General features: G+C 37.0%; 2 pseudogenes; both read right to left on the reverse strand.

Moving 5' to 3' along the window:
- Positions 1 to 4,219: 4,219 nt before the first annotated feature.
- LOC107102387 lies at positions 4,220 to 4,683 on the reverse strand (annotated as a pseudogene).
- Positions 4,684 to 5,345: 662 nt separating this feature from the next.
- LOC107102386 lies at positions 5,346 to 7,800 on the reverse strand (annotated as a pseudogene).
- Between the last annotated feature and the right edge of the window lie 6,179 nt (positions 7,801 to 13,979).

A 13,979-nucleotide genomic window follows, 5' to 3' on the forward strand; every position in this document is an offset into this window, starting at 1 on the left:
CTTTGGCTACGTTCACACTGCAGCCTGAAGTCACCCAAATCTGATTTTTTTGGCCCATATGCGACCTGGATCTGATCTTTTCATGGCTGTCTGAACAACACAGATCAGATTTTTTCCAATCTGACCCAGGGCACTTGGCTATGTGGTCCTGAAGCCGATACGAATCTGATCTTTTCAAAATGCGACCTGTGTCTGAACAACCAGGTCGGATTCATCCGACCTGAACGTCATTAATACCAGACATAGGTCACTATTCTGCGTCTTGCTACGCAGAAGCGGCAAGAAAAACAACAACCATGGCGGAAGATGATGCAGAGAGCAGTATTTATGTTTAACCAGACTGAAAAGATTTTTATGGTTGGAAAAGACCACTAGATGCGTGCCGGTACTACCATCCATGTTTACTTCCGTAAACAGAGGGCCTGTGATGTTCTTCTGTCCTCTACTGTGCATGCGGGAGACTTAAGTTGTATGACTGCAGTTCACACAGGAGATCACATACAAGTCGCATATATTTGGAAATATGAACGGCAACGCAAAAAAAAAAAAAAATGGATTTCACAAAAAAATCGGAATTGAGCATCAAGGCCTGCTGTCACGTCTTGGTTGAGGTTTGGAGGACCCAAATGCAGAGGCAGAGAGGCTGAGGTGGATACTTGTAGTTTTAATGAAAAAATGGTTAACAAAGGCAGTCCAAAAATCCAACTAAAATGTAACAGACCAGAACCATGGAGACATCAAGGGAAAACACGTAGAAGGAGCCAGGGAGAGACGAGGGGAGACGATTGCAGCAATGACAGGACCAGCAACAACAGAGGAACCAACAAAGAGTGAGAGCAGAGGGAGGGCATAAATAGCTGACAGAGACAAAGGCAGGGCTAACGAGCTGACAAGGAGCAGGTGTGAGGAGACAACGAGGGAGTCAAGGGGAAAGGAACACACACATAAACAAGAGGGCAACAGAGGACAACAGAAAAACATGAGAACTAACATAAATCTAGAAATTACAACAAAATAGGAATTAAACCAATAATACTAGAAAACAAGGAGCAAAGTAAAGCACAACATAACCAAAACCATGACACCTGCAGTGTGAACATAGCCTTTGTTACCCCTACATGTCGGTTGCCAAAATAGCTGGTGTGCTTGATCCGCTCATCTGAAATCGTATGTGCCATTTGTGCCATCTGCACCAGGGATTGTGGTGGGGCTTTGGTACTATACCTGCAGTGTGTTTCTGCAGCATTGCTCTGCTGGTGTTAGTTCAATTAAGGTTATTTATTTATAGCGCCATTTCACAACAGATCACACAGTCAAATTGAATTAAAGTTTTCTATTTAAGGAAAACCAGTAAATTGCATCGACTCACTGATGTAATGCAATCAGTGCCTGTCTGATTCTGTGCATGTTTATGTGGGCAGGCTTCTGCACCTGTCTGACTCTGGACTCTGAACCTGCCTGTAAGCCTTTTGGATTCCTGGAATCCCGTTTCTATTCTGTTCCTGTGTGGATCTGAACCCTTGATTAAGCTCAGAACTCCTGGATCTAAGTAATGTCTGGTTCTGACCTGGATCTGTCTCCTGTAAGCTCTAAGTGGTTGCTGCTTTGATCAGTGACTTCCTGGACAGCTCTGCACTGGATTCCGTTGGGGACTCCATCAGAAGGAATATGCCTGTGACTCACTCTGTATCATCTCCGGTCAGATGATCGTGGTCACTTACCTGTCTTTCTCTTTACAGAATCAGTCATGGGTTGCGCCCCGCCCCTGCAGTTGCTGTGGTCGCAGTTCCACAGCAGGATGCTCCTGTTCTGTCTTTTTTTGTTTTAATAAACGTTTTGGACTTTCCTACTGGCTTTCTCACCTTGAATACTGGGTCCATCTGTCCTGTCTTATGACAATAACATAAGCAGAAGAAACAATAGAGGAGGTGTCAGCCCTTCAAAGTATTACCTTTGATTGAAAAGTTAACTGAACTGTATCTTTAGGAAATAACAAAATGTACACCTCATGTTTATACAGCAACATGTTCTTATTTTAAAATAGGTTTGAGTTTAAGAAGATACTAAATAAGTGGAAACACATTATTTCAGTTTATTTCCATTTGTTTTATTTGATTTAAATCAAAACAAATTTCCACAAACTGTATATTTTTAGTTTAGTTGCATACTATATGGAAAATCTACATGAAAAACATGTTTCCTGAAAATGATTACATTCCCTCTGCATGTCTCTTATGATAAAAAAAAAAAGAAGGTCAATCAAGAAAAGGTGATGATAGAATTTAAAATTGTTCTAGTTTATCTAATAAGGTTTCCTATTTTCTTGTAGCTAGAGTAGCTTGTGTTTGAGGGCCCTCTGGTGATGGAAAAAACGGCTACATAAATACACACTTGGATTCCAAAAAGACAGGTTGATATTTAATGTACCAAACAAAGATATTGTGTAGTTTGCCTGCTTATTTAATGTTTAATGTTATTTAATGTTTAAAAAATGTTGTTTTTTTAACCTGCACAACTCTACACATCTTGTTTTAAAAAGAAAAGAAAAAAATGGAACAAAAGATGTTAAATAGAGAAATACTTGGTGAAATAAATATATGTCTGTTAATTTATGTTTACTCTTCATTACATCTCCTTCCTTATACAGCAACTATCATACAATGAGATATAAATAAAACAACCACTGCCTCAGGAAAATGTGATTTTTCCGCAGAGATGAATTTTTTTTCAGCTAAACTTATTTTCAGTGCTTGATTGGTTTCTTAAGATTATTGTGAGAGGAGAAAAAAAAAGGTTTGACACCATTTGTATTTAAATACACATATATTACACAGTGTCTGGGTGAGAGCAGCTATTTTGTACTATTAGGGTCTGTTTGAAACAGAGGCCAGACTTCTTGAGACTGGATGTTTATCCAACATTTTACGGTTTTATTCAACTGTCTGCAACTTGTTTTGATTAACTTTATATGTAGACCATCACAGTTTTTTGCAGCCTTTATTTAGTTAGAAAAAAATGGTTTTCTAAATCAGAACAGACAGAAGCATTGGAAAGACTGTCGGTTCTCCCTTGCAAGGATTCATCAATGATGCTTGAATGAAGAAAAGTAATCATGTTCTTGTTAAATGAAGCTTAGACCTTTATTTTGACAACAGTAAAGTAAAACTTTTGAAGTGAAACAGCTGATTTACAAAAAACTGAAATAACATTGTAGGTTTTAAAGCAAATATGTAAACCAGATCATACATATATATACCACATTTTTGAAATGTTGATGCATTTCAAAACTAGAGGAGCACTCAGAGAGCACAGACCTCCACCAAGCTGCAAGTTTTTCCTCAAATTGTGACTTACACTTGTAACTAAACTTGCACATGATCATTACCAAATTTAATTGAATTGTTCCTTGCCATGAGGCTCACCTCTGCTAAAAGAATATCCTTAAAATAAGTTCAGAAGTTTTTAATTGATCCTGTAACAAACCAACAACACTCCCTTTTCTAAAGTGTTTTTTTTTTTTTTTTTTTTGTAAAACATGTCCAGACATTTTGACTCTGATGCTGGAGCTTTCTTCAGTCACTGCTGCCACCATCTGGTTTAGGGGGAAGCTAAATGATCCACAATGTTTAAGAACCTTTTAAAAATAGCTGTATCCAGATCATCACCAAAATGTAATGGATTGTTCCTTAGCATGAGGTTCATCTCTGATATAGATTTTATTAAAATTGCTTTTTCAGGTAGTTTGAAAACAGACAAACCAATTGCAATGAAATTTAAAAACTCCCTGGTGGAGGGAACTATCATTAACACAAAGTTTGCAATATCTTCTTGTGTGTATTTCATTTACAGCAGGAAAATAAATGACATAAAAGACTGTATGGAAAAGCAAAGGAAGAAAATATTACTGTTTGAAAAAAATCATTTACAATTCTCTCTGACAAGCATTGCAGCTTAAGCATGGCCAAATTTAAAATATATAAAATTAATAATGGTAAAAACAATTGTACAAGCTTCCTTTTTCTAGTAAAAAAAAATCTGTTCTTAAAAAATGTTAAATCTGACATAAAAGTTTGAGATATTTAAAAAAAGAAGTTCGTGTTTATTCTTCTGCACATTTCTAATAGCTGATTTCTTTTTGTAGTTTTCTACATTAGTCTACATTTATACATGAAGTTCTGAGATCTAAAATGTTACTTTTTAGAAACTTCACAAAGGTCTGTCATTTTATATTGAAAGCTTCTTTTAATCCTTTTAGAGCTTGTTCCTGTGTGATTCTCTTCCAGGCATACTGTATGGAACATCTGCTAGTTCAGCTCCATTTTGTTCTGCAAATTGAGCATTATATCTCACCAGGATGTACTTCCAGTAGTCTGATGCTTCAATGGTGGAATCTGGTGGAATGTGCCAGTTTGGATAATATGTGGTATATTCCTTGTAAGGATGAAACTTCCCCTGAGTGTCTCCATTTCTAAATGAACCGTTGCTTTGGACATCAGTTGTACACAGTGAGTTACTTAACTTCTTATTGTAGACATTATGATATCCACTTAGACCTTGTGGGCGATGTATAGCTGCACTGTGAAGCATGTGTCTTCTGCCTCCAGCCTCACATGGAGTTTTACAGAACGGACATTGATGCCCACATCCAAAAACACGCTTAAAGAGCTCATCCTGTGGTTTAACTGTAAGTTATTTTAATGTTTCAGTGATACCTTCAGCTGTTTGATATTCTTTCTGCAGCTGGGTTTTCAGGTTCTCCAATGCCATGTTAAGACTGGTGATAAATGGATGGCTTGTACTTTGGATTTGAAACAAAATAAATCTTTCTGCATCAACTGGAATTGAGATGTCTTTAGCCAAAAATATTCTCAGTTTTTTTATGATATATTTTGTACTTTCCTTGTCATCTGGCAGAGGAACACCACCTGGTGTTTTTGATACTGTCTCTATTGCCTCTTCAATTATTTCCAATATGATTTTCAGTTTCCTGGACTTAAGTTTGGAAAGTGTTTTATTTTGTATCATTTGTTGCTGGATGTGTTGAAATATCCACTGCTTGACAAATGTTTCATACATGTTGATGTACCTTCTGAAACTGTCAAAGTCATCCTTTAGCAGCAGCTCCTTTTGAATATTGTATTGGAAAAATGAGCGCGAGCTGTACTTTGTGGAATGATGGCTCGTTAAGATTTCATCCACAATGGCTATTCCCAGGGATCTGTTAATGAAGTCTTCCACTGCTGGTTTGATACAAAGCTGTATGTAGTCATTAGCTTTGCGTTGGCAGTCGTCTCTGTTCTTATATAAATCAATAAAGTCCTGCAAGTATCCAGGCTTGTACTTCTCTAGCTGGGTTTGAGGACTGAGGTTTGATAGAAACTTTTGGTGCATTTTCAGGAATTCCCTTGAAGCAATGCCACAGATGTGAAACTTTAGGTCAAGCTAATACTTTGGGTTTAATTTAAAATCCTTGTCTTTTTGTTGAAGAGTTTGTCAATATTTTCTAGAAGATCTTTTGTAAAACATTCATTATAGTCCTCATTTGTTTCTACTGTATCCCTTAAAAACTGTGCACAGTATTCAAGGACAGAATCTGTAAAGCTTTGCAGGGATTTGTTAAGATTTATTGCTACCATAAATTTAGACAAATAACTGTCAGCATATTCTTTTTTAATTTTGAATTGTTCTCTCCCTTGTTTATTCAAGTCCACACTCTGCAATTCCTGATTGAAATTTCGATTAGAAAAATGTTTCCTCAGCTGTTTGAGGACACATCCAACAATGTCTCGCTCTTCTAAGCCAGACACATTTGCTGTAGTTTCTGACCACATCTTCTCAAACTCCTCTGTCAGCTGATCATCAGACAGGTCTGACATTTTGCAATCATTTAGAAGCCTCATGACATTGTCTTCAATCAAATCTCTGTGTTTTGTCTGTATTTCTTCAGCTTTCTTTCTACCTTTTTTTAGTTCAAGGACAGAGTCCAGTTTAGTTGTTACTGCCTGTTCTATTTCGTTGGCAAGGCCTTTGATACTGTTCAGAAATTGCACTTTGTATTTCTCTATCAGATTCACACGTCTGTCCGTTCTCTTGTAGTACTCATAGAGTTTGTCTGTCATCTTCACTTGCTCTATTTGTATTTTTTTAGAGAGTTCTTTCTTTTTTTCTGAGACTTGTTTATTCCAACTTTCCACTTGGGGATTATTGTCAGTGTTTAATATTTCCACTTCTCTTTTGTTCAGCCAGGAGTGAATCTCTTTTCTTAATTCCCAACCCCATTGATTGAAGGCTTTATCCAAATTGTCATAAGCCTGAGCCACAAGTGTGTTTCTAAAGTTAAAGATGAAGTTTTCATATTTAACTGCCTTCCACAGACTTCTAATCCATTCTAGAAAATCCGGGATTTGAGTGGGTTCACTGTTGTTGTTGTTCTTTATGGTCTCCAAAAGATTTTTCTTGAAATCAGCAACAGCTTCACTGTAACCAGTGTTGACTGGAGCCATTGGTGGAGTGCCGTGCCAGAGTCCTGGAATGTTCCAGTTGTTTTTTTCCATGTCATAATCCAGGACATCTGTGAACAGTTTATCAGTTGGTTGTTTTTCCATTTCAGATGCAATCTGGGTCATTTCATTCAGCTGGTCAAAAAGACGTTTTCTTTCAGCCATGCATTTAGAATGAGCTGAAACTCCAGCAACATTTTGGTGAACAAAATGACAAACAGGCTTTTTTCCAATATGCTTCATTCTCAAGAATGCATGGACTGCAATTTGCAAAATATCTTTCATTTCAGTTACATTTTCCATTGCTATATTGATAATGACAATGTCACTTAAACCGATGACAAAGGTTGCCAGCTGGTTGTCATGTTCGTAACTGTCTTCAAGTTGAGCCATTTGAGGAGACTTTAGACCTTCTGTATCAATGAGGACTATGAAATCATAATTCAGCTCACTTCTATAATCTTCTTTAACTTTTAGAAAGATCATGTAGGCTCCTCTTGTACATCTGCCACTGCTGACTGGAAACTGAACACCAAACATGGTGTTGAGGAGGGTTGACTTTACAGAACTTTGAACACCCAAAACAGTTAAGACCAACAATCTGCACCTTTTTCCAACTTTGTGATGGACCTCATTCAGTACAGCTGACACCCACTTTTCTGGGATGTTGGAAGCATCACCATCCAGAAGCTCTAGAGGATGTCCATCCAACACCATTTCAGCAACTACATGAGGGAGATGAGATCTTTCCTCTGTGTTTTTTAGTGAAAACTCATAGATCAGGCCCAATTCTCTCATATAGTGCTCGATTCCTAAAGAACTGTCCATTAGATCTTGATCCAACTTTTTAATGTGTTCTGCATCTTTTGTCTTGCATTTCTCCTTGAGTTGATTTCTTAGATCAGAGAGTTTTTCTCGTGAGTGTGTGTCAAGCTTCAGTTTCAACCACTTCAGGAGGAAATCTCGTTTTTCTTTGTCACTTGTGGAGATGTTATCAATGAAACACTGGATTCCTTTTGTTAATCTGCATTTTGCTTGTTCCCTTTTAAATTTGTTGATTATCTTCCCGTAGTCTTGACATATGGTCTTCATTGTCATTACTTTCACCCAGTCTACACAGCTCCTTCTCTAACTTTGATATTCTTTTCCACTTTTCCCCTTGCAAAGGTATTTGCGTCTTCTTGTACTCAGGGATACTTTGTTGTGTTATTCCTTTTATGATCTCTTCAGCCGCCATTCTTTGCTTGTCACTTCTGCATTCATCCACCATCAGACCAAGTTCAAGAGCTTTTTCTTTCATAGTTTTTGTATCAACTGTGACTGATATATTCTCCAAGGAGGTCTTGGCAGTTGCACTAAGTTTCTTTGCAAACTCTACTCCATTAAGCCCTTTTTTTTTGATAATTACCCTTTTCACTGGTAGGTCTAGTCTTTCAGTAGTTTTTTTGACAGACAGTATGCCTTGTTTGTCTTTGTCCTCTATGGCATTAAAAACCAAGAACAGTTTTCCACTTAAATCTTTCAGGGAATTCAAAGTTTCCTGCTCTTTTTCCTCTACCTTGTCCAGAAACACAAAGATAGATGTTGACACTTGTACAAGAAAACTGAACTGTGCAAGTGACTCACTGATGTCTCCTCTCAGATTGGCAAAGGCAACTGGCTCTGGAAAAATGTCAAAATTTTCTTTCCCACTAGGAAGATACCAGGTAATCTCTACCAGTCCATCAGATATTTCTCTTTTTATTGCTCCTCCCTCCATATATCTGTGGATAAAGATATTGTGATTTTGCTGACCACGACTTAGGACATGATTTAGCATCTGGGACTTTGATAAACTGCTGTATTTTAGTCTTACAAAAGAAAAAATGGGAATATTTGCTTGTAGAAGTATTTTCTCCATAAAACCTTTTGATTCAGACAAACTATGAGGACACCACTCTTTAACAATGCTACTCAGAGCCCAAGTCATCAGGCAGCACTGACTGTTATTACTGTGAGGCAACAACAGTGGGACAGAAAACTGACACATTGACATTCTGAGTGACATTTCTTGCTGCAAGAAGCTGTCAGCACAAAGGTAAAGGGCTACTATAAGGTCAAGAATGTTAACCTTATTGTCATTTTCATCTAATGTGAGTTGGTCCAGGTCCAAAATATTTTCTTCATTTTGTTCCTCTGTGGCTTGTAATTGAAAACAGCTTCTACATTCAGCATTGATTTTAAAAAGTTTTTGAAGAAAATACCATGGAACGTCCTTCAGTGATGACACTGTGCTTTCATATATGCTGTCATTTTTTTATCTCCAACAGGGATCGAAGGGTGAGCTTGCTGGGATAATAGCTATCCAGTCCAAGTTTGAAGATGATGCGAGACAGGGCTGTGGAAGGATCAGACAAAATCATGTTTAAAAAAAATTTGACTCTGTAATAAGCACTTTTTTTCTAATATTTGGTAGGACTTAACTCTTGTTATGTAGCAGAAGGGTTGTCACCAATTGTAACAGGGGTCTCAAGAAAGAAAATTTAAATCAGGTCTATTTTTCTTTTCAATTGACCACCCCCACCCACCCAATCTGTTTGTCTTATCTTTTATTTCAAAATGGCAGCATGTGATCTATAAAGGAAAATTAATAAGTAGGAGTTTGCCCTGAAATCGAAGGGTTGACTGTTTATGCCCCGGCTCTGGCGTTTAGGGTCCTTGTGTCCTTGGGCAAGACACTCCCCAGGGCAGCTGTGGCTACAATGTAGCTTGCTTTGGTCAAATCTCCTGATTTGAAATAAAGCACAATAAAGTAAAGGCCATTTCCCATGGTTTCATAAATCAGGATTTTTTTGGCATACTCCATTTCATGGTGTTTCAAATACACACACTTTTAGCATGGATTCTACACAATGTTTTTTAAATGAGACCAGAGAGTATTTATCTTCTCCTTAAAAATACCTTTCTTATTCATAATGATATGCAAGTGGTTAATGTAAGAGAGGAAATGTTACCACTAGAAACATATTACCCAAATAAAATAGTATAAGCACAGGAAATTTATAATTAAAATAAGTGAAAACTTGTTCGCATCGAAATAGCTGATCTTCATAGCAGGATCATTTCGGATACCGACACATCTCATGCATAAATAGATAAATGCTCAATAGAAATAAGGCATACAATTAAATTGGCAGAAAATAAATCAAATAGATACATTTAAGCAATATTATGCATGAATATATTTCATTTAGCCAACTTATTTATCTTTCTATTAATACCCTTATTAATATATTATCATCACAATTGTCAGCTTTATTATTTAATTACTTGGTTTTTCATATTTATTTATTAATATGAGGGATTGTATTTTAGTTGTATTTGAGTCAATGAGTCAATGCAATCAACTGGTGTTCCTTAGATGGAAAACTTGGAATCAATTTGACTGTATGATCTGGTTGAACTGTAAAGTGCCTTGAGATGACTTTTGGTGTGAATTGGCGCTATATAAATAAACTAAATTGAATTAAATTGAATATGTATGCTTTTATTATTTATCAGTTAAATTTTTTCTGTCCATTTTTTATTTGTTTGTTAATTTTTTCTACCCTTTTTATTATTATATATCTCATGTGGTACATGTTTTATATTGGTGCACTTTTGAGGTTTGGCATTAGAAGTGTGTGGCTTAGTATTAAATATCTAGTGTATTTCTGTACACTAGATATATTATTTTAAAAAGTTGTGTGAAGTATTCCCTTGCACAGGACTTGTGTCATTTCTACTTTGTAGATCCAAGGGAATTTGCAAGTTATCTAGGCGCTTTACTGCCCATCAGGCTATTAACCCACCACATGTACTGTATGAAGGTTAGTTAGAGGGGGAGCTTCATGTTGCATTAGATTATATCCATGACAGCTTGTCTTCTGTTTTGCAGTGGAGAAGATTACTAATATTGAAACCTTCATTGCTTCTCTTTTGGAGGACTTGTAAAACAATGCACTAGAGATAGACTAAAAAAATTACCTGAGAAGTGTTCTGTTCCAGTGGCAGACAAACTCGTCTTCTTAAAGATGATCAGGAAAATTTAACTTCTGTTTTGGACCCAGTTACAGAGGATCTATATTCATCAGTTTCTGGGATAACGCCCCTCAGGGCTCACTGTTGGGAAGGCCCTATATTTGCACTTCAACTTTTGAATTCAGAGATTTACTTTGTTCTTCAACCTCTTTTGGCTGTGTAAGGAACGTACTCCCTGTCATGCATGTGGCAATGATGTAATAAATAATGAAGGCTAGTTGGGGCTCATCTGCATGTTGCATTGTCTGATCTATATAAATAAATAAATAAATAACAGTATAGATAAAAATAAAAGTATAGATAAAGGAATGTACAAGTTTAGATTACAATGTACCTGTAGGTAATCGCTGATCCATTGTTGAGAAGGTTTAACCTCTTCCTTCCCTTTAAATTCTGAAAAATAAAGAAAAGTACATTAATCAAGTAATGTTACTACATACAACCACAGTTAAAAAGAAATTAGAAAAGGGCTGCATGGTTGCACAATGCACTACTCTAAGAACTCAAAGATCTAAACTCTTTATTAGATGCCAATAGTTAATTTAACAAAAAAATGACAAAAAAAATGAAACAGACCAAGAATGATTTCTGAGCTTATTACAAAATGTATTACATCAATACGGGGCTTATGTCAGTAAATCTAAGCTACCTTTTTGTAAAGTTGTGTCCCAGGTGGATGTAGGAGAGCAATTGGTTTCTTCAGTTGAACTTCCGCCTTAGCTCCATTTAATTGCATTAAACATAGCCTTTTTTCAATTTATTATAACTTACTGCAGGATCTTAAAGCTACAGTGTGTAACTTTTAGCGACATCTGACGTCCAGACTGCAGCAACATGAACATCTTCCCCCCACCGCTTCTCCCCTCCAACAGTACGGCGAGCGTTACGGGACAAAATGTCTTCCACGACGTCCGCATCACCTACCTTCTCAAGTGATGAGGTTTGTTTACATAGATAATTTTACAGATAGTATTTAATTAGTCTGTGTAGGTATAGATTTCAGTACCATCTCAGTTCATCTCTCTCAACTTGCCGTAGTTACTTTCGAGCGTAATGGGCGATCTCACAATCGCTAGTTTGTTGGCTCTGCGCTGCCGTAGCGCAAAGATGTCTGCCTCCATGGCTGAGAGACCCGCTCCTATGTAATTATAAATAACGAATTCTAAGGCAACGCAAATATTAAGGTTAAGAGGCTGAGCTCGTAGATGATGATAAATAACATAGTTATGTATAATATATTACATTTCTGACTGTATATCCCTGAAATTATTACACACTGTAGCTTTAAGACACTGTAGGGGATTTAGAGGGATTAAACCTTTCAAAACAGGTGCAAGCACGTTTGTACGTGCAGAGCAGATCTGTACAGTTGAACCCAGCAGGTCCTGCAATCTTCCAGCTGCCATCCTATTACCATAGATTTTGAAATAAGAAATAAAAAAAAAATCCTCTGTTTGTTCATGACAATCATTCTTGCTATTGTTCTTGTAGACACACGCATAAGCTAAGGCGTAGAGAAGAGCACATACATGACTACTTACACTGCAGGTACTCTGGTACATAATTCAAAGACGTCAACCAACAAGACTAAATAAGCTCATCACATGCATGGTTTACCTTTGATCATAAGTGTAAAAGAGGTGGATCTAGTTTTATTCGATCTATAATAACTCCAGTATGGCATCTGCCATACACCTGCACCTATTGTCTGCATCTTTATTTAACTCAACATTTATCCTGGGAGAATTTATTTAACCCAACAAAGGCTTGCTGTGTTCTCCGACAACTTAGACTGCAAAATCATCACACTCTTACATAACGCACACTACAGAAATCTCTCCAATATCCTCCAATAAGCTGTTATAAAAAACAAAAAAAATTGCGGCCCCCATAGTTCTGGCTTAACTCACCTCTTTGCAGTTTCTCTACTGCTACTTATCTATTAACCCACCGAGACAGTGTTTTGCCCATGACCAAAATCAAATAAATTAGAAGATAATCCTAAAAGAGTGAATCAAGATAATCTAATTGAGATTAAAATTACCATCATCTGGGAAAAAGCTAAATGTATGTTTAACATAAGATCTCTTTCTTCAAAAAGTCTGTTAGTTAATGACTTGTTTGTGATAATCACATTGATTTATGTTGCCTTACAGAAACGTGGCTGCAGCAAGTGGATTATGTAAGCATAAATGAGGCAACTCCTTCTAGTTAGTTAAATTTTTGCATACCCAGAAATTCTGGGCGAGGAGGAGGAGTGGCAACAATCTTTCAGTCTGACCTACTGATTACTCCAAAGGCAGTTCATAATTACAACTCTTTTGAACATTTAATCCTTAGTTTCCCTCATCCAAATTACAAAGCCACAAAACCTCTTCTTTTTGTAACTTTGTGTCATCCACCAGGTCCTTCCTTCAAATTTTTAGATGAGTTTTCATTGTTCCTATCTGATGTGGTGTTGAATACTGACAAGGTCATTATAGTGGGGAATGTTAACATCCAAGCTGACATTGAAGCTAATAATTAAAGTGCAGATTTTTAATGCTATCTTAGAAGGTTAGGTTAGGTGCTGACGTTTGCATTGAATGTGAAGAAATAACAGTATTTCCTCAGAAACCTGTGCTCTTTGACTACATTTTAATAACCTTCAGGATTACCGGTACTTTAAAGACACTCAGTGACCTAAAGAATTGATGCATATGCGTAATTTTAAATAATTGCTCAGGCCAATATACATTGCTTGACACTATCAATTCTACAAGCAGGGCTCCCCTCTTTAATACCAACAGTGTAAGTTAGGAAATGACACACCATCATTGGCAAGCTCATGTGATCTGGAAGAACATATAGTTTTGTGGCCACAGGCTCTTATGTAGTCATGGATCTAAAGGTTTTGCTCTACTATTTTTCCACCTGCTCGACTACTGTTCATGGCTTAGCAAGGAAAAAGTTTAAACCTTCTCAGGAGGCTAAAAAGAGAAAACATTAGAAGGATTGAGGAAAAACAAGTCAATCATTGAAAGGAGTTTATTCTTTGGCACAGGCTAAAGGAAGGAGCTGGATGTAAAACTGTTTCTCTTTTCTCAACTTTTTTATTAGACTAGTATGTTAAAACTTTGCTCCTAGTATAAAGTCATATATCTTATTATTTTCTATGTTGTCAGGGTACTGCGATGGTTTCTGTGCCCATGCAGTCTTTGTTTTACCCTTCTCTCCTGCAGGTGGCTGCTGATTAGCAGGGAGGTCAGGTACTGTGTGCAGGTGTTTGTTGATTCATGGTGGTGAGGACGGCTCAAAGGTGGATGGCTGTCACCTGTTTCCACCTGCTTATAAGCTTTGTTCAGATCTGCTACCAGTGCCAAATCAACTCAAACCTACCAGTGATAATCTTACGACTATTCTTCTGCACCCCTGTTAGCT

Source organism: Cyprinodon variegatus, unplaced genomic scaffold, assembly GCF_000732505.1.
Source record: "Cyprinodon variegatus isolate N-32 unplaced genomic scaffold, C_variegatus-1.0 Scaffold1247, whole genome shotgun sequence".
Classification (NCBI taxonomy): Eukaryota; Metazoa; Chordata; class Actinopteri; order Cyprinodontiformes; family Cyprinodontidae; genus Cyprinodon; species Cyprinodon variegatus.